Source organism: Thamnophis sirtalis, unplaced genomic scaffold (genome assembly GCF_051295495.1).
Source record: "Thamnophis sirtalis isolate CommonGarterSnake01/CBP01778 unplaced genomic scaffold, rThaSir2_p1.2 scaffold_6, whole genome shotgun sequence".
In the NCBI taxonomy this organism is placed as follows: Eukaryota; Metazoa; Chordata; class Lepidosauria; order Squamata; family Natricidae; genus Thamnophis; species Thamnophis sirtalis.
This window is the reverse complement of record NW_028261386.1, coordinates 92,283,377-92,307,260: the sequence shown is the minus strand read 5'-3', so window position 1 is coordinate 92,307,260 and position 23,884 is coordinate 92,283,377. Positions and strand designations below refer to the sequence as shown.

At 36.1% G+C, this 23,884-nt stretch overlaps 1 protein-coding gene across 5 annotated transcripts in view; it reads left to right on the top strand.

Annotated features, from left to right (window-relative positions):
* Positions 1-12,100: 12,100 nt before the first annotated feature.
* Positions 12,101-23,884, top strand: part of EYA4 (EYA transcriptional coactivator and phosphatase 4) — a 135,203-nt gene continuing 123,419 nt past the window's right edge. For all 5 annotated transcript variants that reach the window (XM_087718442.1, XM_087718440.1, XM_087718441.1 and 2 more), the window contains exon 1: positions 12,101-12,755. The gene's annotated coding sequence lies outside the window, so the exon portion shown is untranslated. The remainder of the gene's footprint in view (positions 12,756-23,884) is intronic.

The following is a 23,884-nucleotide window of genomic DNA, read 5'->3' as shown; positions in this document are numbered from 1 at the left end:
ATTTCTTGTGTGTCTAATCACACTTGGCCAATAAAGAATTATATTTCTATTTCTATTATTTCTATTCCTATTCCTATTCTGTTCTCTGTTTGACCTAAAATGCTTATGACTTGCTCTTGTACTTGATGTGTTTTATACTATTATATTCTAATTACTTTTTCATTTATATTAATACCCAAACAGTTTTTTTGGTTTTTGTGTTTCTCTGATACACTGAATGTCTATTTTCAGTATAAAAATATTTCAGGATAGCCTCTGAAATTTTTAATACGAAAAATGGTTTGGTAAGAAGGCAAAACTGCATTCATTTTCCTAAAAGAAAATTTAGATATACAGTTAATCATTTGAACAAAATTCTATGCACAGTCATTATTAATGCATATCCATTACAGATATTTTGCCATTAAGAGTTGCAGGCATTTGCACATGGAGAAAGAAATGAAACATGAACGAGTTTGGTGTACTGCACCAGGCTAGAAAGCAAGAGGCAGTAAATTCAAGTCTTTCCTTAGCCATGAAAGCCAGCTGAGTGACCATGAGCCAATCACTCTTTTCTCAACTCAATCCATCTCACAGGGTAGTTGTGGGGAAAATAGGAGAGGTAATGTGTTGGCTATGTTTACCTCTTGAGTTAATTGTAAAAATAATAAAAGTGGAATATAAATAAAGATTCTTATGTGCATACAAATATGAATACAGCTTTTGCTGCAGTTTGCAATATACATTTAATCATCCTGGTATTATTGTGTTTAGGAACACATGCATATTATTAGGGTAGGCCTCTGGTTACAGGAAGCTTTCAAGAATCTTAAAACTGTGGTATGAATTTATTTATTGGATTCATTAAGCACAAAATTCTGACCCTGTAGGAGCTATGATGGCACTTTCAGAAGGGAATAGCAACATTGTCATAATACTAATTGGATATAATTATTCGTGACCCGAAAAATGCGCACACGACAAAAGCGTGCCAATGAAACCACGGTGACAAAAACCGTGACGTCATAAACGCACCCACAACAATGTGCCGACAAAACCGCGCCCAAAAAAGCGCAATTTCAGTTAAGGTAAGGGTTACATTCAGGGTTAGGTTTAGGGATTTCAGTTAAGGTAAGGGTTAGGTTTAGGGTTAGGGTTAGGGTTAGGGGTAGGTTTAGAGTTAGGTTTAGAACTTGCGGTTTGTTGAAGGCGCGCTATTGTCGGCGGGCTGTTGTCGGTGAACCATAATTATTGATGTCTCAATTAGATATGTGATATCACATAGTTTTGGCATGGTGTTTGAGCCAATATTTATGCACTATAAATGAAAAATACTACAAAAATATAATATTCTATATTGTATATGCAAATATCTATGTAGTGGTGTTTCACAGAAACTAAACTAAGATTCTGCCTATAAGAGAAGAATCTATATGCCAAATATCTGTGACCTGTTAATAACCATATCTCTCAAATGCGAGGCGAGTTCAGCTGATGAAATAAAGTAACAGGGTCTATACTGTAGTTGTCACAGTAAAGAAAATCTCTTCCACATTATCGACAATACTTGTTCAACTTCTGAGGCCTTACTGTGTCTGTTTTTCAAAGGATTGCTGTGACGAAAAGAAACTCGTATAGCACATTCTATTCCAAAAATTCTATTACGTGACCCTCCATGAGAAATGAATTTTCAGAATGAATTTGCTTGTCAGTTGATACATTTCTACTGAAGCAACTTTACTTTGCCAAGATTTTTTTGGCAGGTACAAAACTAGCTGGAATGTAGCTAATTATATATTCTGTCCCTCTGTAGTAGAAGTTGGACTGAACAACTGTGCAGGAAGATAAGAAAGGAGTGGGAATCAATGCTTTGCTGAGAGGTATTAGGCAATATTTCCAAAAGAATGTATTCATTCTTTTGGATATTAATATTATCCAATAATAATATCAATATTTTCTGTATGAATGTAGTTTTTCAAATATATTAGTTTTCTTATATATAGGAGAAAGCAAGGTTATCATAAAATTATGTATCTGATACAAATTGTCACCCATATATGTAAAATTATATGCTAAATGCCATATTGTCAATTTTACATAAGCATACGGTACATATTCAGAAACATGTATGAATTCATTTATTTTTCCTAGCCAATAAGGTAGATCAGTAATGGTTTGCAAGCAGAGCTAATCAATAAAAATTCTTTGACAAAAGGGCTTGACAGTTCTCAGCAACCTTATTAAGACATATTTTAATATGGTAACACATTAATTTGGTCTTCAGTAAAGAGTATTGGTGCAGTTTATAATCAAATGAGCAGTATTTGCTTGCACATGCATATGCCCCTTCTTTAAACCAGTGAATTTTAGTGACAAATTGAAACTGAAAAATGGATGCACAAAAAATCATTTGTTTCCTATAATATGATATACAAACTTTTTATCTACCGTTTCAACATATCACTTTCCTCCTTAATGTGTGTTTAATTATTTGTGCGTGTTTTTGCATGTGGTAAAAATGCTTCTTGTTTAAAAGAAAAACATCTTTTTAAAGCCAAAACAAAAAGAAACAAAAGCAAAACCCCAAACCAAATGATCTCTTGAAATCCATAATCCATATTTCAGTTTGTATACAGTGGTTAGACAACATATTTGTTGTGAGATAAAAGCAAAATGTTTGGTGCCAAGAGGAAATGATCTCTCTGAAAGGAAATGATAGGTTGAATAGCTTTGGTTACCTCACAATACTTGATTTAGAGCCATCTCTGTTATCCTTCTCAGAGTAAAGATATCCATTGTGACTGAAAGTGCAATGAGGTCATCTCAAGAAAAAGAATGGGGTCTTTCTGCAGCCTCCTGGGAGCAAAAAAGGGCTGAGGGAGGAGCGCACACCCTCCACCCCGTTTTGGGTCTAGTAGGCCTTCCTGCAGCCTCCTGAGAGCAAAAATGGGTCACGGGGGGCATACCCCCATCCCGTGCATGCATGTGCAACCCCCACACATGCACCCCACCCCCACGCATGCCTCCTGCCCCTACACATGCACTGCAGAGACCAAAAACCAGCTGGCCAGCGAGAGGCATGTGTACATGTGCAGTGGAGCTGAGCTGGGGCAATGGCTCACATGCCTGCAGAGGGGCTCTGCATGCCACCTGTGGCATGCGTGCCATAGGTTTGCCATCACGGAACTATCCTTACAGAAAATATAAAAAATCTTAAATAATTATTTTAAAAGTTTTAAAATTGTTTAATAATAGTAATAATATAATGAAATGAAATGATTTGATTAAGTGATGATTTCCCCAAATCTTCCCCTATAGTCACTTGCCTAGAAGCAGGTTACAATTAATTTAATGGCAATTACCTTTAGAAAAGGCCAGTCCTATTATTAGGTTGATTTAATTGTTTCAGACAACTCAATTTAACAATCAAAAACAGCTGAACAGCTAAATAACAATAACAATAACTAGTATGTGACCAGTTAGGTCCTATATATTTTGTACCAACTGAATCTTCCTTTGAAACAGTTGACAAAGTAGCATCATAAAATGTATAGAAATATATGGGAAAAAACATTATTTTACACTTTTGTGTCTTGGGAATGGCCCTGTCTTTAACTATGCATGCATAAATATTGCAGGTATATTTTATTGAATGTTAGCCCTAGTTAATATGGATCCATCTGGTAATGTTCTAAAACAGAGTTTCAAGCTGGCTTAACGATAATTACATGGAAGCAAATCCATTTAAATATATTGGACATAATAAGTAAGTATAGCACCCAGGACAAAATAGTGAATTAAATTCCTCCCCCCCCCCCCGAAGTGAATCATGTTTTTATCTCCACAGCACTGCTGTATTCAGAACTTACTGCCCAATGGGAGCCAGCTAGCAGGACAAAAGGCAAAACATTCACTGACAATTAAGTAAAGTATTTTGATATTCCTGTTTAAAAGGTTGTAAATAACACTAGCTCAATATACAAACTTAGGTCCTTAGAGGCAAACAAAATGTAATGCCACCTAAATCTATAGAGGAGTTTCTGTTGACTACTGACTACGTTACTGACCTCCGCATGACTTCCTTATAGCCTTTACCTTTAAGTTATTTTCTTGTTGTTTTCTCATTCTTTAACACTACTGAATATTTATCCTGGAACGTATTTGTGAAATAAAAATGTAACTCACTGACTCATCATGTGTACCAAAAAGAATTTTAATATTACATTAATGCTTTGCCTGAAATCATAAAAATAAAATACAAATTTTCTTCTGCATTTTTCAAGTACAGTTTATGTCCTTCTTTGGCTGCTGAATTGTTCTGCAGCATTTGATATTTTTTTTAATAAATATATATATATATATATATCCGTCAGGTCTTGATGCTCATTCTGAAAGTTAAGACCGCAGCTGTGCTACATTTCACATTCACTTATGTCTCTCAAGAGGATATCCCTTGTCTCAAGTTGGGTCTCTAAAGAGCTACTTTATATTTCTCCCTGCTGTTCCATTTCCAATTATTAATAATTGTGGCATTGAAACTCTTCCCAATTGACAAATAATGCTTTGGAATCAGACCTGTGGGAGCTTTTAGTTATTGAGACATTTTCGGTTATCCAAATGAATAGTTGAATGACATGCAGTATTATAGTCCCGTATACTTTTCCAATTTTAAAGTCCTAATTGCTAGGAAATGAAGAGGAACTTACTTCCTTGACTAAGGACACATCGTGGTATACCTGTGTATACCCATATGCTTTACCAATAACTTAGGCAGTATTGCAGACTAACTCTGCTCACTGCCAGGAGTTTGATCTTCACTGACTCAAGGTTGACTCGTCTTTCTATCTGTACGAGGTTGGTAAAATGAGGACCCAGATTGTTGGGGGCAATATATTGATTCTGCAATCCACTTAGAGAGGGCTGAAAAGGACTGTGAAGTGGTATATAAGTCTAAGTGCTGTTGCTTCTGAGCATGGACGTAATTTAAAAGCATTTATTCATAAAATTTAAAAAGGAATGTTTTTAGAAACATAGAAACTGAATGGGCTTTGCGTAAGAGCTTGCTAATTTACATAACACAAAAAAGTAAACCAGGGCACATATATACCATATAGACTTATATCGACAGGCACTTTTTAATGTACTAATTAAAGGTGAGGAGGAGGAGGAGTTTAAAATCTTTTGGCAAACAAAAGCAGTTATAGAATTTGAAAGTCAACAAGAAACAAATTTACTTTTGTTTCATTCATACAATAGGTTTTTCATTCATCCAATATTTCACCATTTTTTTAATGACGATATCATGACAGACTATTGAATGTTAACTATCAATTTATTGGAGTCATTTCTGGCTGGCCTGCTACATTCAGTATATTTATAAACACTTCAATCTTAGACTGGAATATAGTATCACATGGAGTACCAGAGGACTCTGTTCAGGACCTTTTGCTAGTGAATATTTTTATTAATAACTAAATAAAGAGGTTGAGAAACGATGATCGGATTTTCAGAGGAAACCAGACTAGGAAGAATGGTTAACACTTTGAAAGAGAAAGATAGATCCAATGGAATAGTAGGTTGCAACCCATAGAATAAGAGTTTAAAGTTTAATAACATTTATATGCCGCCCAATCCCGTAGGACTCCGGGCGGGTTACAATACAGAAATAAAATTAAAAATAAAATACAGGGAAAAAGAAAAGATAGATTTAAAAAACAACACACCATACACTCCATTCTAAATGGGGCTGGACTGTATTTTAGGGTCAACAGCCCCAGGCCTGCTGGAACAGCCAGGTTTTAATGGCTTTCCGGAAAGCCGAGAGAGTGGGAAGGGTCCGGATCTCTGCGGGTAGATCGTTCCACAGGGTCGGAGCAGCTACAGAGAAAGCCCTCCCCCAAGTAGTCGCCAACCGGCATTGCCCGGTCAACAGTACCCAAAGGAGTACTGTGAGATCTTATGGGTCGTTGGGAGGTATATGGCAGGAGGCGATCCCGCAGATATCCAGATCCCAAGCCATATAGGGCTTTAAAGGTAATAACCAGCATCTTGAAGCGCATTTGGAGACCGATGGGAGGCCAGTGCAGCTCGTGGAGGATAGGTGTAACATGGGTGTATCTAAGTACATCCGATATCGCTCGCGCAGCCGCATTCTGGACCAATTGTAGTCTCTGAACACTCTTCAGGGGCAGCCCCATGTAAAGCACATTGCAGTAATCAAGCCTAGAGGTGATGAGAGCATGAGTGGCCATTTGAAGTGCATCCCGGTCCAGGTAGGGCCGCAACTGGTGCACCAGGCGAACCTGGGCAAAAGCCCCCCTGGTAACAGCCGACAGGTGGTATTCTAATGTCAGCTGCGAATCCAGGAGGACACCCAAGTTGCGGACCCTCTCTGAGGTGTGAAGGGTTTCACCCCCCCAGGCTGAGGGATGGAATATCTGGTCCATCCTTGGGGGGGGCAACATCAATAGCCACTCGGTCTTGTCTGGATTGAGTGCCAGCTTTGGAATCCAGACCCTGACAGCCTCCAGGCACTGGAACATCACTTCCACCGCTTCACTGAGTTGGCACGGGGCGGACAGATACAACTGGGTATCATCCGCATATTGGTGGTATTTGATCTCGTGCCGGCGAATGATCTCACCCAGCGGCTTCATGTAGATGTTAAATAGGAGGGGGGACAAGACCAAGCCCTGAGGCACCCCATACTTTAGGGGCCTAGGGGTCGACCTCTGTCCTCCAACCAACACCGACTGCGACCTATCTGAGAGGTAAGAGGAGAACCACCGTAGAATGGTGCCTCCCACTCCCACCTCTCCCAATCGTCGCAGAAGGATACCATGGTCGATGGTATCGAAGGCCGCTGAGAGGTCAAGAAGCACCAGGATAGAGGAATGTCCTCTATCCCTGGCCCACCAGAGATCTTCAGTCAGCACGACCAAAGCAGTTTCAGTGGAGTAACCAGGCCTGAAACCCGACTGAAAGGGATCTAGATAATCTGCTTCATCCAAGGTCCGTTGGAGTTGAAAGGCCACCACCTTCTCAACAACATTCCCTACAAAAGGGAGGTTGGAGACTGGACGATAATTTTTAAGGATAGCTGGATCCAGAGAAGGCTTCTTAAGGAGGGGTCTTACCACCGTGTCCTTTAAGGGCAGCGGGAAAGATCCCTCCTGTAGAGAGGTATTAATAATCCTCTGGAGCCAGCCTCGTGTAATCTCCCTGCTGGTCGAGATCAGCCAGGAGGGGCACGGGTCCAGTAAGCAGGTGGATTTAGATTTAGAAATTTAAAAACCTGCATCTTATAAGAAAAAAGAAAGAAAAAAGAAAGCCAATACTGTCGGATTGGGTAATAGAACCCAGTTTAGCAGTAATACATGTGAAATGGATCAAAATAGTCTGGGAGATCATAATTTGAGCCAGTGACATGATACAATTGATAAAATGACAAAAAGAATGGAGACAAAATCATGGGAGATAGCTGCTTTATTTTCTCACTTGGAATATTGTACAATCTACAATTTTGGGCACTGCAATCAAATGACACCAACAAACTGAAACAAGTTCAGAGGATGACCACATGATAATGGAAATGAAATACTGGGAGTACTTTTTAAAAAAGATATAAAATTGGCATGCTCTGTTTTCAGAAGACGGAATGGACCTGGTTCCTGTTGCTTTGGAAAGCAACCAGTGAGCAACCTGATGATAAGAGCTGTCAATCAATGGAAAAGATTGGCTAGAAATTGTTTTACCACTTCATTGGAGGTCTTCAGAGACTGGATAGTCCTCTGAAGGCAGTCCCAAAAGCCTTCACCAAGAGGGAAGTAGAATTATCTTGGATAAAAGTAACAAAGTTTTCTAAAACGTTGTCTAGATTTGTCCAGAATAGGACAACCTACCAATTCTTCCACTCAAACGAACCAATAAACAACCAAGAACTAGGGCAGCCACAAGGAAGCCTGTTTCTGGCTCCACCAGGATCTTTATGTAAAACATTATTTCTTAGTTAAGATGGCAGATCAAATTTCCCAAAAGTATTCTTAGTTTAATAACAACAGAATTAGCATTCTAATAATCAGATGTAAATTAATAGCACAAGGACACCTGGGATTATTTAATGCAATATGTGTGAAATTATGGAAAATTACTGAGTATTTTTAAAAATCAGTTCTAAAATTCCTCTTCGCTTAAACTGTCATCTGTATCATCTTTAAAGTGATTTACTTAAAATATAAAATTAATGAGTTAATTATGTTAATTAAAACTATCATCCTATACCCCATTTACCTGCTATTAAATCCCATTAAGCTCAATAGGGCTTCATAAACAATACAAGACTATGTTATAAGATACTTCAGAGAGAGAAGTAACTTTCACTTGCCAAGTAAACTATGTGGCAAAAAACAATTCCAAGCAATATTTTAATACTGAAAAAGCATAATATTTTTTAAAAAATATATTAATAATAAAGAATTACATACCCTTAACTGTATATCCAGCTATTAGAGCCATGGTGGTGCAGTGGTTAGAATGCAGTATTGCAGGATACTTTTGCTGACTGCCAGCTGCTAACAGTTTGGCAGTTCAAATCTCACCAGGCTCAAGATTAACTCTGCCTTCCATCCTTCTGAGGTTGGTAAAATGAGAACCCAGATAGTTGGGGACAATATGCAGACTCTGTAAAATGCTTAGAGAGGGCTAAAGGCAATGTGAAGCAGTATATAAGTCTAAGTGCTATTGCTATTTTGTTTGGTGCTGCTTAACAGCAGAATGACCCTGCTAAACGTAACATCTGTCTACATTAAATTTATCACATTCGGATGGAAAGCTAGTAATGCTTCATAAAGAAAAACTGATGTAAGACAATGGAGAAAGCTAATGGCAACCAATCTTGGTGCAGCAAATAAGCATATGTCAAATAAATAAATGATTCATTTAGTAACATTAAATGATTGAAAGTTTAAACTTGGTTCACCGAAAGTCATTTATTTAGATATCTTAGGTTTTATGATTAAGTCTGTTTTTAATATTTGCTTAGATATTTATAGTATTGTACAAAGTTATATATTCAATTTTTAAACTAAGCTATTAATAAAAGAGGTATAGCTGACACATTTACAATGTATAATTTCCCAAATTGGGAAAAGGTAGTATATAAACTCCATAGAAAACATTTATGATGAATTATTGAATAAGGTGCCTATCTTTATCTATAGCAGCTGGTATTTGAGATGGGTCAGGGCAACCATGACCTATCTCAAAATGATAAGCAAGGTCAGACCAAACTAATGCTTAAATGAGAACAATTTTCAGGAAATTCCAGGATTGTGTTAGACTATGAAATTAGAAACAAAACAAAACTGGAAACAAGGAATGGTAAATAACATTATTATTGCCATTATTATTGTACATGAAAATCATCAGAAGTTAAGGCTGCTTTGTAAGAGTCTAATACTTGTTTAGCTTCCTTTCTTCATTTTACTTGAAAGCTGGAACAGAAATAAAAATAGCCTATTCCATTTTACTTTCTATCATTTTTACATGCTTTCGAACTACTAGGTTGGCAGAAGCTGGTACAAGTAACAGGAGCTCACCCCGTTATGCAGCACTAGGGATTCAAACCATCAAACTGCCGACCTTCCAATCAACAAGCAGCGTCTTAGCCACTGAGCCACCGTATCCCTAGTTCAAAAGGATACTTGAGGCTACTTCATACTTTAGTCATTCTTATGGAGGAACTGCAAACCCAGGTCCAGTAACATGATAGGCAAAAAGAAAATGGAACTATGGAACTATATAGCCTCCTCCTCCTCTTCCTCCTTACCTTTGGGGTTTTTAGCTGTAAGATAAACACAGCTTTTCTTCTGAACTAAACAAACTACTGTACTAAAAAAAAGCATGGACTTGAAATAGAATGAAACAGTGATGATAGATAAGCTTATTCATTTCCCAATAATCTTTCTGTCTTACCTGAGATCACTCACAGTCTGGAAAATGCTGGCTTAAAGATCTTCTTTTTAAACTACATAAAAGGGGGAAAGACATTTTTATGCAACAAATGAAAGTAGAGGTTTACAATACACTTTTTATTTACTAGTTACATAGGAACATGTAATTAGTTCAAGATTAATAGTTTTATTTGTTGCTTTGTTTGTTTGTTCCTTCTAATCAGTGTTGACTCTTGGCAACTGCCTAAACAAATTCCTGAAGTTTTTTTTGCTAATATTTCAGAAGTGGTTTGCCATTGCCTATATCCTAGGGCTAAGAGAATGTGCCTGGCCCAAGGCCACGTAACAGGATTTAAAAAAAAATTATTACATTTGTTTGTGACTAAGGTATGACTATAACTCACCATTTCCCAGTTTTTAGACTAGGGCTTTAATCCCTATACCAAGCTGGTTCTTTTTAAAGTTGCAGTAGCTAAAACATAAAGGACAACTCTATTTTAGAGTTATCCTGAGACATTTTGGTTGCTAGGTTTGCTAGCAATCTGATTATTTTCAGCAAGGAATAGGAATATATTTATTTCTTCATTAATAGAATATTAATAAATATATTTATTTCTTCAACTTTTCCACCAAAGAAGCAGAAATTGAAAGTTCCAATCTTATGCAAGTCAGTGAGCAAAAAGGCAAGACTAAAAGATATTTCATTATTGACTGATCTACATAATTTCAGTACCCAGCCAGTATTATGTCAATTCTACCCAATGATATCAATCTTTAGTATTATGCAGTAAGAAATTATTTGCTACCTTAAACCTCTGAAGTGAAATGTTAACTGTATAACCAATTTCAGGGCAATGTGACTTCAGGAACAGCTGGATGTATTCCAAAGACCAACACCTTAGTGCCTATGCTAATATTAGAGGGAGTCTTTCACATATTATTTCCACAGACTACCTAACCAGTTGTTTCTGAGTTCACAGGATAGGTAATGTCAGCCAATCATCCTTATTTGTCCTCTGGCATGTTGCAATCACTGAAAGCAGCACTTGACATTTCTTTTGTGTTTGCAGTAGCTGATAGGCACTAATAGACTTTGCCATCTGCCCAGAATTTGCCTTCTTAGCTTTGACTGAATGTTTACATCCAAGTCAATTGTTGGCTCACTCTGAAATCCATGAGGCAGAAGGGGAAACCACATGCCCAGACTGCTATCTGGTCCCATGCTTTCAAGCTTGAAAAAAAGCAAACTAACTGAAGTGCACTTGGGCAGAACTATCCATTCCCAGAGATGTACAGTGATTACTTTTCCAAAATGAAGCAAACAGCTTGCGACTTGCAAGAATTCAGACATTCAACAGGCTTGATGTGGCCTAACAGAAATTGGCTAATGGTCCAGTAGTTATAACAACTGATTTAAGAATAAGGCTCAGTGACTTTCCTTATTTGGTTCTAGTGAGAGGACAAAAACTGTGTGTGGGTGTGTATTTAAGGAAACATTGCCTTAAAACCTTCAAGTGGAAGGGATCAGTGCAGGGGTGAAATTCAGCAGGTTCTGCAGAACCAATAGTGGGGAAAAAATTTAGTTTGGAGAACCGGCAAATACCACCTCTGGCTGGCCCCAGAGTGGGGTGAGAATGGAGATTTTGCAATATCCATCCCCCAGGAGTGCAGAAGGAATTGGGATTTCGCAGTATCTTTCCCCTGGAGTTGGATGGGAATGGAGATTTTGCAGTATCCTTCTCCTGCAACGCCCATCAAACCACACCCACAAAACTGGTACCAAAACTGGTAGTAAAAAATTTAATTTCACCACTGGATCAGTGCTTGCTTACTACAGGCCACAAACTTGATTAATTAATTAATTTTACTACTCCATAGGAGAGGAGGAGCGCATGGGGTGGGTGGGTGGTTTGAGAAACCCCACGCGGAATACGGAAAAAAAGGCAGCGCACAGTAGGCGCGCCTCGCCAATTCAGCCCCGCCAGCCAGGGACCCGAGGACCCCCGGGGCCAGCATCCATCCACGTGCCAATTTCCCTCCCGCGCCCCGCGCTCGACCAATTACTCACGCGAGAAAGCAGCCAATGGCAAAGCGGCGGCCGTCAGCTGTAAACACCGTTCCTCCCGCCCTCACCTCGCACACTTAGACACGCACGCGCCGACCTTCCGTCGCTTCGGGGAGCGCTGCTCCGGAACTCTCAACGAGTCGCCTCACGAGTACAACAACAACAACAAAACAAAACCCCAACAACGGAGGAAAGGCGTCTCGCAAAAAAAATAAAATAGACAACGTGGCGCGCGTTTTTTAAAAATACCCTTTCCAAACCCCCCTTTCTTCCTTCCCCGGACGCTCATTTCTGGGTGTTTCATCTGAGCTCGAGACTCGCTTGCAAAGAGGAGAGCTTTCTTTCTTTTTTTTTGGAAAGACGGAGAGGGGGCGAAAAGCGCGAGGGGCAAAACTAGCGACCCCTCAAGAAAGTTTAAGGATTTTTTTTGGGAGGGGGAGTTTTAATGGGCCGCGCGGTTGAGTAAAATTTCTCTTATTTCTCTCCCTCCCCACTCGCCCCGTTGTAACTTTGTTGCGTGAAGGAAGACGGGGAGAGTATGTAACTTTGAAAGGGATCGTTTTCCTCTTACCAATAAATAAATAAATAAATAAATAAATAAATAAATAAATAAATGAAGAGTCGTTCAAGGCCGGATCTTCGTCTTAGAGCCGGGGAGAGAATAAAAACATAATTCAGAAAGGAAGCAGGAGCAGCAACTTGTAAAGAAGCGAGCGAAGGAGTCCTGGCCAGGGAGGAAGAAAGAGAAAGGAAAAGAAAAGGTGGGTACGATCATTTCCCTTACCTTTCTCTCTCTCTCTCCTTTCCAGCTCCCCCCCAACCCTCTTTCTTTTGGCGGCGACTAAAACCGGTAGGGAGAAAGAAAACGCGTCTCTTGGTCCCTGGGCTTTAACAGCGCTTTCCTTTAATAAGGGAGCCACCACCGCGCGGGACGGACGGACGACGAAAGTTTGGCGACCGAAACAGAAACAGCCGCTGACCAAAGCGGCGGCCTCGGCTACAAACCAAGAGAGCCTGACTTCGGTGCCCGGCGAGTGGCTCTCCCCAAGTCCCATTTTGCCCTTCGCGTCCCGGGACCTGGGAGTAGAGGACGCGTGTGCGTTTGGGTCTCGAGGGGGGAAAACGCATAAAAACCAAGCAAACTTTTCCTCAGAGGGACGGCTCTGTTTGGGAGGGTCGGGGAAGGGGGGTGTTGTCGCGGGCTCGAGGGCACTCGGGTTGCCGCCCCGGTGCCTTTTTTTCCTCCCCCCCTTAGAGAACCGAGGACATCGCCTCCGGAGTAAGTTAAGTCAGGCCTCTTCGGAACGAAACGTCGCATTTGAGAAAAAGTTCGCCTTGGCTTTTTTGGCCAGAATTCCAAATTCGGCCGTCCTGAATTTCCCCACCACCATCTCGGGTTTCTTTGCCTCCTCCCGTCGCTTAGGGTCGCTAGAATAACAAAACGTGACATAACCGGTAAGAGAGATTCAGACGGCCGCTTTTGACGCCCCGGGTTGGGTTCCCCCTCACTTTTCGGCTTCTGTTTCCAAAGGTCGCTTGTTTTTTTTTCTAAACGTTGTGTTTCTTTTCGCTCAACTGGACTTCCTTCAAACCGGAACAGAGTTGGCGTTTCGGCAGGGAATCGAGACGCTGGGGTGGGTTGGGTTAGGTTGAAGTGGGGGACGGGGAAAAATTGTGAAAAATCTCCCAAACTCTGACGGGCGGGGGAGTTATTATTATTATTTGTAAATTACTTGTACTTTCAATTGGAGAAACTCTCTGCCAGCCTTTTTAGGAAACAATCGGGTTTTTCTTTTTTCTCCCCTAACTTGGATTATAAATGTTGAAGCTAAATCGTACCTTACTTTGTTGCATTGAAAGCCTGGAACTTTCCGGTCTGTCTTCATGTTTATCCTGAAGAAGTAAGTTTGGCATGCAGGGGTTTAATGAGGAAGTTTGTTTTTAAGGTTCGAGTAACATAGGATTTTTTTTTTTTAAGGGGGATGTAAGCGGTTCCACCCGCATTGTTTGTGTATAGATTTAAAAAAAACCCGAAACGTTTATGAGCTATTTTAACACTTAGCAAACTTCCCTCCTTAAAATTATTTTGAGCAACGGAGGAATTGACTTTGTAGATCAGGTGAGTGAGGTGCGATGAAGATTATTCAATCAATGACTTGTGTTTTGATCTTAAAATACTACCACGTGGAATACTTTTTTGTGGCTGGTCCTCCTTGAAGTTATTTTATATTCAGTCCCAAGGGCTTTAGTTATTAATTAGATGTTGTGTTCTCATTTAGAAGCTTTAGTACAGGAGAAAAGAAAGAATGTGGGCTTTATGACAAAATAGTATGTTCTGGACCACCTCAAATTTAGCATTCTGTGAAAATTCTGCAGCTAAATAGTGACAGATTTAATACATCCAAGCTATCTTGTCTTTTATTAGGGCTATTGTATGTTGCTCTTCTACTTGCAGTTATTTCATTATGCAGTGATATTGGCATACAGAGTTTTTATTTTCCAAAGACTCTGGATTTTATCTACCTGAAAGAAAATTATTGTTAGTAAAGCCTGACATAAAACTGATCTATTCATGCTTTTATATCTGCCATGGTTAAAATGAGCAAGGCTTGACAAATGGACAGCAGGCGACATAATTAGTCCTTTTGGAATATAAAATTAACTTTACATTAGAATATTAAGAGACACATTGATTAAATGATTAGTTTTCATAAATGAATGTATTCGGTTGGTTTCAGTCCAGTTCAACGTAGTTCATACATAGGTTTCTCTGCATTTGATGTGTATCCTTCATTTTCCAGCCAGAAATAGAGATCCAAACACTGTATTTTTTTCCTTTAATCTAGCAGCATTACAGTCATAATCATGATACAAATACGTGAATGTACCATATTTCAGTCCAGTAGTTTCATTAAGAATGCAGATATTTTTCTTAATTTCATCCATGTGTTTTTAAAATGCTTGGCATTTTTGTTTAGTGTAAGATTTTTTTATTAAGCAGTATCCTATCAATTACCAATGTTTTGTTTTGTTTGTGGCAGTATTTTTTAAGGTATCCTTATTATAAAATAAAAGCCATGTGCTTATAGCTTTGTTATAAGCATTATTGGTAGTCAAGTATCTTTATAGTGAGGTATACTATAGAAATTAATTAAATAAATAAATGAATATACAAATACTAGTACTAAATCAATAATACTTTTTTCTAATGAGACATAATAATTTTGAATTTTTTGATAGTAGGACCTGTCTTGACTGTAAGAAAGGATTAATAAATGTACAACTTATCTTGCCATCATTTTTACTCTTTATTTGTGCAATCTTTATAATTATATAATGTTATTAATATTATAGTAGGCTTTTAATCTCTATTTTTAAAGACAGAAATATGGGAGTTCTGATATCAAAGGATTTTTTCAAAGTGAATATTAATGCATCAAAATATTATTAATACCGATGGAAATGAAAGATGTGCAGAAGCTTAACTATAACAAATAGCCCCTCCCCCCCAAATAGTTAAATTATTATATACAATATTGCATTGTTTTGAAAATGGCAGAACCAAATTATTTTGCAAGCTATCATGGACAAAATCTACTGCTGTGCTTATTTTACAGAAGAGGGAAAGTTTTATTAGATATTTGCCTTCTCATTTTCAGGTAATGTCACCTGGGACTTAATTTTATTTACTGAAGTAATTTTTGATAAAGTTCTTGGTGTAACCTTTAAAAATGAAAATATTCAAACTACTTAGAGGGCTTTTTTTTAACAAGAGGAGTTTATTCGGCATACTTTTATATAGCAGCTGCTGATCATATTTCATAGAGCTGTTAAAGCACTTAAAACCTAAAATTAGGTACTGCCTAGTAGTAAATATTTTCAATTGCTGCTTAAAGAAATAAATGGAAGAGTTATTCTTTAAAATCCATTGCTAAACAAAAGCAAGCACAGTTTCAAAATTTTAAAAAAAGAATAGCTGCAATTTATTTTCTTATTGTAATTCTATATGCTTTTAGTCTCCTTTGAAAAGTGACTCCACTGTAAAGAAATTGTTAAAACATATCTTTGCTTGGTATTTTGTAATGCAATTGTTTCATAATCAATTTTACCTCCACTTAACATTTGTTTAAAATAAATAATCTACAATATGGAACATATTTATGTTCTTTGTGCAATGAAATCTTAACTATTTTCCACATTGCAAACCTGTGACAAATTAAAAATTTTATACAATAACGTATAAAATCTACATATTTTCACATTATATATTTATATTTATATTTTCAGTTAATAATTTTATTATGAATTAACACAAATATTATTGTATAAACTTACTTATAATGCCAAGGACAAATAGGTATGATTTGAAATTTGATGTCAAGCATAATAAAATAGCATTTATTGGCACAGTTTATTAGTAATAACAAGCTATGCACAATGTCTTATATTGTACACTAATAGTATGAACATTGTCATGCCTTCAGGCTATATCTTGGGAACAATACATAAACATATTGATTCTAAATAGAATAATTATACATTGCTTTGGATAGCAGATAGTTATCAAAAATACTACATTTAGCAGCAGAAATTATTTTGTGAATATTTGAGCTCTGATTTAACTGTAAATGGAACATTTTACCTGGGATACTTTTCAAAAACTGGATATTTAGCTGAATGAAACTTTTGCATATTATTAAAATACTATTACGCTTAAAGTATAATAGCTTATTTAGATGCTTCAATTTTAGATGCTTCAAACTTTCTTATGACATGTTCTTTTAAAGTATTTTTTAATCTCATTATTTTGTATGAAATTATGATTTAATGATAAATCTGGATACTAACCATGTATTTGTATTTATTTTTCTTTAAAACTGGATATAACCTTTTTTAATCCTGTGCTTCAGGACATCAATAACAAGATTAGATATTTCTGCATGCATTTTAAATTATGCAAGTTTATGCCTGAATCCTAAACCTTTATGGCCTATTCAAACAATCAAGCTGTATTAATCAGAGGTTGATATTTATGTAGTTCAAAAATATCACAGTCAAAAGAAATCAACTTCATAATTTTTTGATGGAATAGTAAACTATGGCAATTATTTCTCTTCCCTCAGCTCCCCATATCAAAACACAAAAGAGGTCTTCAGGATAAGACCATGACTAATAGTGGAGTCCAAATGTAACAATCATTTTCTATTTAATTTAATTATTTAGACATCTAGAACCTTTTGAATTGTTATTATTTGACTACATGCTAGTTTTGATTTTATTCAAGTAAAGAGTTGACCCTTGCTACTTATATAAGGTTCACCTATTCATTTTCCAGTAGAAGTTTAATTTCAACATATTCTGAAAACTTATATAGTTATTCTTAGCACTTAGCACTTTTGAAACCTAGTTTCAAAGCACAGAGGTCATCCAACCATCTGAAATTGAAAATGAAATTCCTTTCATTTTTGATAAGTCTTCATTAAAAAAAGAACATCAATTAGTTTTTAGGTCAGTTAATTTTAGATAAAACTAACATATGTATGATAGAGCTTTTTGACCTACACCTTTTGAAGTGACAATAATTGCACATTATATTGTTAGACAATATTTCAGTGCAGTAGAGAATACATGACAGATAGTTTGTGGAAGTTTAGAATAGTGGTATATTTTATACCTATAAAAATAATTAATATCAATATACACAGAAGAGCCAAAATACTATCTGTGTTTACATAATTTCACTTCAACTGAAAATAAACGGAAGTCAAATGTAATAGTGTTTGTGAAAGCCAGGATTTGTAATTTTTAATTCTATAGTTTACATGGCTATCTATCTCAAAACAGCGACTCAATGATTAGAACCACTATTGCCTCCATATATAACCCATGATGTCCAAGGTTAAACCCCAAAAACCTAGTTTCAAAAGCACAGAGATCATCCAACCATCTGACCCAAACATCTGGTCTTCAAAGCTTTGTGAAAGGCTAACATGGTTGGGTCTATCTGGATTTCTGGAGATATACTATTCCACAAGGCATGAGGTGCCACAATTAAAATACAACTTTTGGATCCAACAGGATGACCCTGTTGAATGGAGAGAACCCAGCTCATGCCTTTTGTGCTCTATCTGGTGGGCTAAATAGAAGCTATGGGAAAAATATTTTGGGAAAAATAATAGTAATAAGCAGGTAACTATATCCAAAGTTCACTTTGGGAATTGAGATGCAATTTCTGACAATCAGGAAGTTTTAAAATTGGTAGATAAATCACTCATTAAATCCTGACTCCACAAATGTAACTATTGTATTTTGTTTAAATAATTTTGTTGAACTCTAGCTATAAGTTATACTAATTCCATTTAGTTAAATTTACCATTAGAAAACCCATCCATTAGGGAATTCAACCCAGTAAGTTGCTTTTGTATATACAATCAAATATACCTTGAATTTGATAGTTTAAAGCTTGTAGGCAACAAGAAACATCTTTTGTTGTCAAGAAAGCTGTATGAACATGCCTATAAAGTCATCAGGAATCAAGCCCAACTTTTTTTTAAACTTTTACTTGAAACATATGTTTTAAATGTTTTGCATAGGATAAAGGTCAGTAAAATAAAATAAATCGATGAACAATGCCAATGCACCACAAACTGTATTTTAATGAAAGTCATCTCTTTAGGTAAGCTAAATGTTTTCCTTTCTTACCATTCTAAATGGAATTTCACATAGTTGTGTGCATTTGTGTAAATATAAACGTATATAAAACCACAGCGGAATGCCTAAATAGAAGTCTTTTCATAATTTTGAGTAGTTTGGATAATGCAGTTCCTTTACAAAACATATTTGTAAACCAGCATGAATGGATATAAACTCTAGGTTTTCAGAGACTTGTAAAATTTGATAAATATATCATGAGAACAGGCACAGATGTTTCATTGGTTGTATGCCCATGCCAACTGCCTTAATTTACTTTCTTTCTACTTTAGTGTTCTACATTAGAGGTTTTCAATAAGAACCTCACCTGTTTGGATACATATGTTTTTAAAGTATTGTTTATGTGGCTCTGAACAAATTCTGCTTGGAAATATACCCTTTGTCAGTAGCTTTGAAACATAAATAGAATTCATCAGAGTAAATTCTATTTAGCTTCATGTGACTTCCTTCTGAGTAGAAATGTATACGACTAATGACCTATTAGAATGAGAAGAAATGGAAAAGTAGTGTTGTTGAAACATTGTATACGATATGCAGTTATGGTTATTTTTTATGTTTTTTGTTATTCCTTAGTCAAAATGAAAAAAAACAACCCATAAAATTCTGATAATTGTCTCCTATCATGATTCTGCTATTATTTTAAAAAAACTTCAAGTAAAATAAAATGCTTATGTCAGTTCAGATATTATAAATTTGAACCCAAGACATTTGCAGTTGGTAAAGGCTTACTTACATCTATATTTCTTCATACTTGGCTAAATATGTATATTAATCTAGTTGGGTATAATCACTTCCTATTATGTATGTGGCAATGTATGAATAGAGTTTCATATGAGGATAGTTTTTTATACCTGGAGCAAGTTTGCTATGGAAGAAGAAATGAATGAGAAAGCTATATATAAATAGAAAAAATAAAATGTATTGATTTGTTCTCTTTTTGGTGATCTGTTTAGATTTGCTGAGTATCTTGCAAATGATAACACTGTTGGAGATGATTTTAAAATATTGAATATGTAAAAGTTCAAAGAAAGAAGAAAGAAAGAAAGTAGAAAGAAACATTTACAATTTTGTCCACATACAGTATGCTAAAAACTATGTACTGTATGTACGTATGTATGCACATGAACACAATATTCTGTACAGTAGGTACAAATGTACTAATTTGAAAGGCTATGCACTCCTATGACTTCAGAATCATATATCAACTTTTATGTCAGTTGCAAAGATAGAATTTCATTACTCTCATACTGAAGCATAGTTGTTTTTAATTTACAATATAGTGATGTGAACTGATGAAGTATGTGAACATTTGAGGAAGTAGCTCTTACAAGTGCTTGTGTGTATATGTGTACAGTAAATTGTAAAGGTGTGTGTGTCCACACACACTACTGTACTATCTATGAGTTAGGGGATGTAAAAATAATATTGGGCTATTTCATACATTAGGAAAATAACAACCATGTATTTATAGAAGATACATATGGTATGGTCATTATACATTTATTACTTTAATTTATCAAGCAAGTAACAATATCAGAAAATTGTATACTACACATGCTTATTAATTTTATAATACTGCTAACAATATATAAATTGCTTGCAGATCTATGCCTGTTTATGATTTATTTGTGTATATTGGATCATTTTATGTGAATATAGTTAAGCTGAAATGGCGCTGTATTGTTAAATTTCAGGTTTTTGTCATATGTCTTGTTCTTTTTTAACTGTAGGACAATTAAACATGTTCTTATAAATGAATGTTGTTTGTAAGCAAAGTGACAAGGTTCCAGTGGAAACATTGTGTGATGAGTTGTTTTGGAATGGTTCACACTTAATTTTAAAATGATCACCCTTTAACAAATTAAACCTAATACTTTTTTATCATTAGTGTTGGGTGATTTTCACATTTGTTATGCAAATAATTGGGGGCTAATAGTCATTTTGCACAGCACTCTTTTTATATCCAGTGTTTAGTCACTGAAGCACTACATCATCTCAAGTATTTGGATTGACTTCAGTGAAGACCTCCTAAATTAATTGAGTGGATATATATTCTATGTGGAAGGTACTTTCTTAAGGTTGCTTAAATTTTATTATGACTATTGCTTGATTTCTAAATTCTTATGGCAAAATTAGCTCTCCGAATAAACTAAAAGAGGAATTGTTGTCTATTCTGTATGTATCAATTACATTTGCCACAATACAGTTATGTAAATTATTTTTACCATTCCGATAATATTTTTCTATTGATCTAAAATAAATAAAATCACTTAGTGTTTGGATCTCCAATCCTGGACCATGGACTGGTCCTGGTCTGCAGCCTGTTAGGAACTGAGCTGCGCAAGCAAGTGAAGCTTCATCTGCACATGCGTGACATCTAACCACATGGTTTGTGGAAAAATTGTTTCCCATGAAATCATTCCCTGGTGCCAAAAAGATAGGGGACTGCTGACTTAGTGAAACAACATGTGAAAGGCACAAGATGTTGGAAATATCTGTGTATTAGGCAACAAAATAATATCCAGTTAAAGTCTGATCAGCTTTAAAGATTTTTTTTACAAACTTCATCTGAAAATCTGAGATAAAACTGTCAAATGTCGTTGTATTGGAACTTTTCCTGGCCTGTATCTCTGACCTTTCAAATTGTAATTGTTATTTTAGAGCTCTATAGCATTCAGAAAATCATATTTGTCACTTTCCTTATCTTTGATACTTGGCAATTTTAGCTGACATGTTGTTTAAGTACTATGGATATTTTACATCTTAGAATCTTTAATTAGATTACATCATTGTCTGAACAGCAAAAGTTAATGGCTTCGTAGTGTTTCCTTCTCCTGATCGCTGTCTCTATTCCTGCTGATATTTTTGCTCGCTGTGTAATGTTAGCTGTCAGATCTTATAATGATTGTACCACTGTTACTTGGAGTAGTTCTGCCCATATTGATTAAGGGGAAAGTATAAAAGCATAAATTGAGAGTAGCCTCACTTCTGGTTTTGCCTGTTAAATAATCATTATCTGTTGGATAGTAAAGACAGAAGAAAGGTAGTGAAACCTGGGGCATCAGAAGATGAAAATACTGTCAATACAATAGGAGCAATTGTTAAGCTCATTAACTATATAACATCCTTTAAAAAATAGGGGAATATATTCACAATTCAGATACACACACTCACACATATAAAATAAAAGGTGTCTGGGAACTAGAGAAAAAAAGAGACTTTCAGTAAGCAAAAGAAGTATGCAAAATTATTTGAGTCATATGTACTTTAGCTTAGGTATGGTACAATGGTTTAAGTTTCAAAGACTTTGATACATTTTTATACCAGATGTCAAGTGACAATATAAATTATTATTTATGAACATATTAGTTGACATCTGGTATAAAAATTAGAGTGTTGTAAAAGAGTTTTGTAAAAGTGTATTAAATGTGTTAATAGAAAGTATATTTTCTTCAATAACATAAAACAATTTGGGGGGGGACTCTTTAAACATAAAATACTTTAACTTTAAATTACATCTACAGATGACAGATGTCTATCTTCACACTAAATGGTCTATAAACTGTTGAAAATATTTTTTAAAAGTTAGAAAATTGATTTATAACTGGCATAAAAATGATCAATCTTCTGTTTCAATATTTTTTTAACATGAAATGTATCTTGTAACTTGACTTGGTAACCAAGACTTGGTAACCAAGACTTGGTAACCAAGTCAAGTTGTATCAGTAATAAAAGATATTACTACCTTTTTTAGAATTTTTGAATTCCTAAATGTTTTTGCTCATAAAATCCAGGGCAATCATATCCTAAAAAGAGTTTGTTTCCCATCTGTCCTAAATATTGCTGTATATTGCAGGGGATACTCCAGGCAGTCAACAAAACACAGTGGCCATGAACACATAGTCAAAGCCCTGACTTAAAAAAAAATATATGTTAAATGTGTGGTGCACATAAAAAGAAGCAAGACTTCAGTTAAAGCTGCCGTCTTGACTTTTTATCCCATCTTGCAGGTGCCTCCTGCATTATTGATCATTTTTGTAGTAGTTTCAAAGTTCTGCTTTAAATTTTGATTAGTCTTGATGGCATGGGGAACTATGATTGCTTTCAATCTGGCATCATTCTTGGTCTTGAGCTTATCAGCTTTTGTCATAAAAATGGAGGGAAAGCACCTATCGTTAATTGTTCCAGAAAAATGTTTGGGAAATACATGAGACTTGGTGCCATACCAAAACATCTTGGATGGCACTTAGAAACTCTTCACATCAATCAAATTCCATCTGTTAATTGCAAAAGGTCACAGCATGTATCCAGACATATACTATGCCAATTTATTATAACATACTAGATTCTTGGGAACAACTTGATGCATATAAAGGTAAGTGATTTCAAAGAATGGGACTGATCTTGTTTTTGATACTATGGCTTCAGGCTGCTCACCTGAAGTGGTGAAAAAAGGATGGCAAGACTTCACTAGATGGCTTTTTCAGTTTTAGAGTTCAATGCCTTTAGTATGCCGATAAAAATAAACTTTATTTAAATATACAAGAACCTTTCTATTTTAAATTTCCAATTTTGAAAACATGATTGTATTTGCAGAACTATGCCGTCTCTGTCAATTGTACATAATTCCGAATTTCTCAAACCTGACAATCATTTGGCCTATTTTAATGTTTTCTACATGGTATTGAAATTTCAGCCAATTTAGAATGCTAGATTGAATGCTTTGTTGACTAAGGCCTGCTATGGGGAGCAGCTCTATTGTCTTTAGGCATGTTTCATGAAAATAGATGCAACTTATAACCATATTATGACTTTCCCTGGGTTTTAAAATCCTTTGAAGTAACCTATTCTCCAAAAAAGCAGTAAAAACTGTACTTTTTCAGAAGTCCTATGATCAAGCTTAATTATGCTTCAAGCCATCATGAAAATAGTTATTTCCATGTTGAGAGGTTTGTGTAATTGTTAGTGAATATGTTTATTTTATTATAAACTGCATGGAGTCATTTTGGAATAAAGCAGTATACAAATATATCAACAATAACCCCATCAAGAGCCGAGGTGGCGCAGTGGTTAAATGCAGCACTGCAGGCTACTGCTAGATCAGCAGTTCAGCGGTTCAAATCTCACCGGCTCAGGGTTGACTCAGCCTTCCATCCTTCCGAGGTGGGTAAAATGAGGA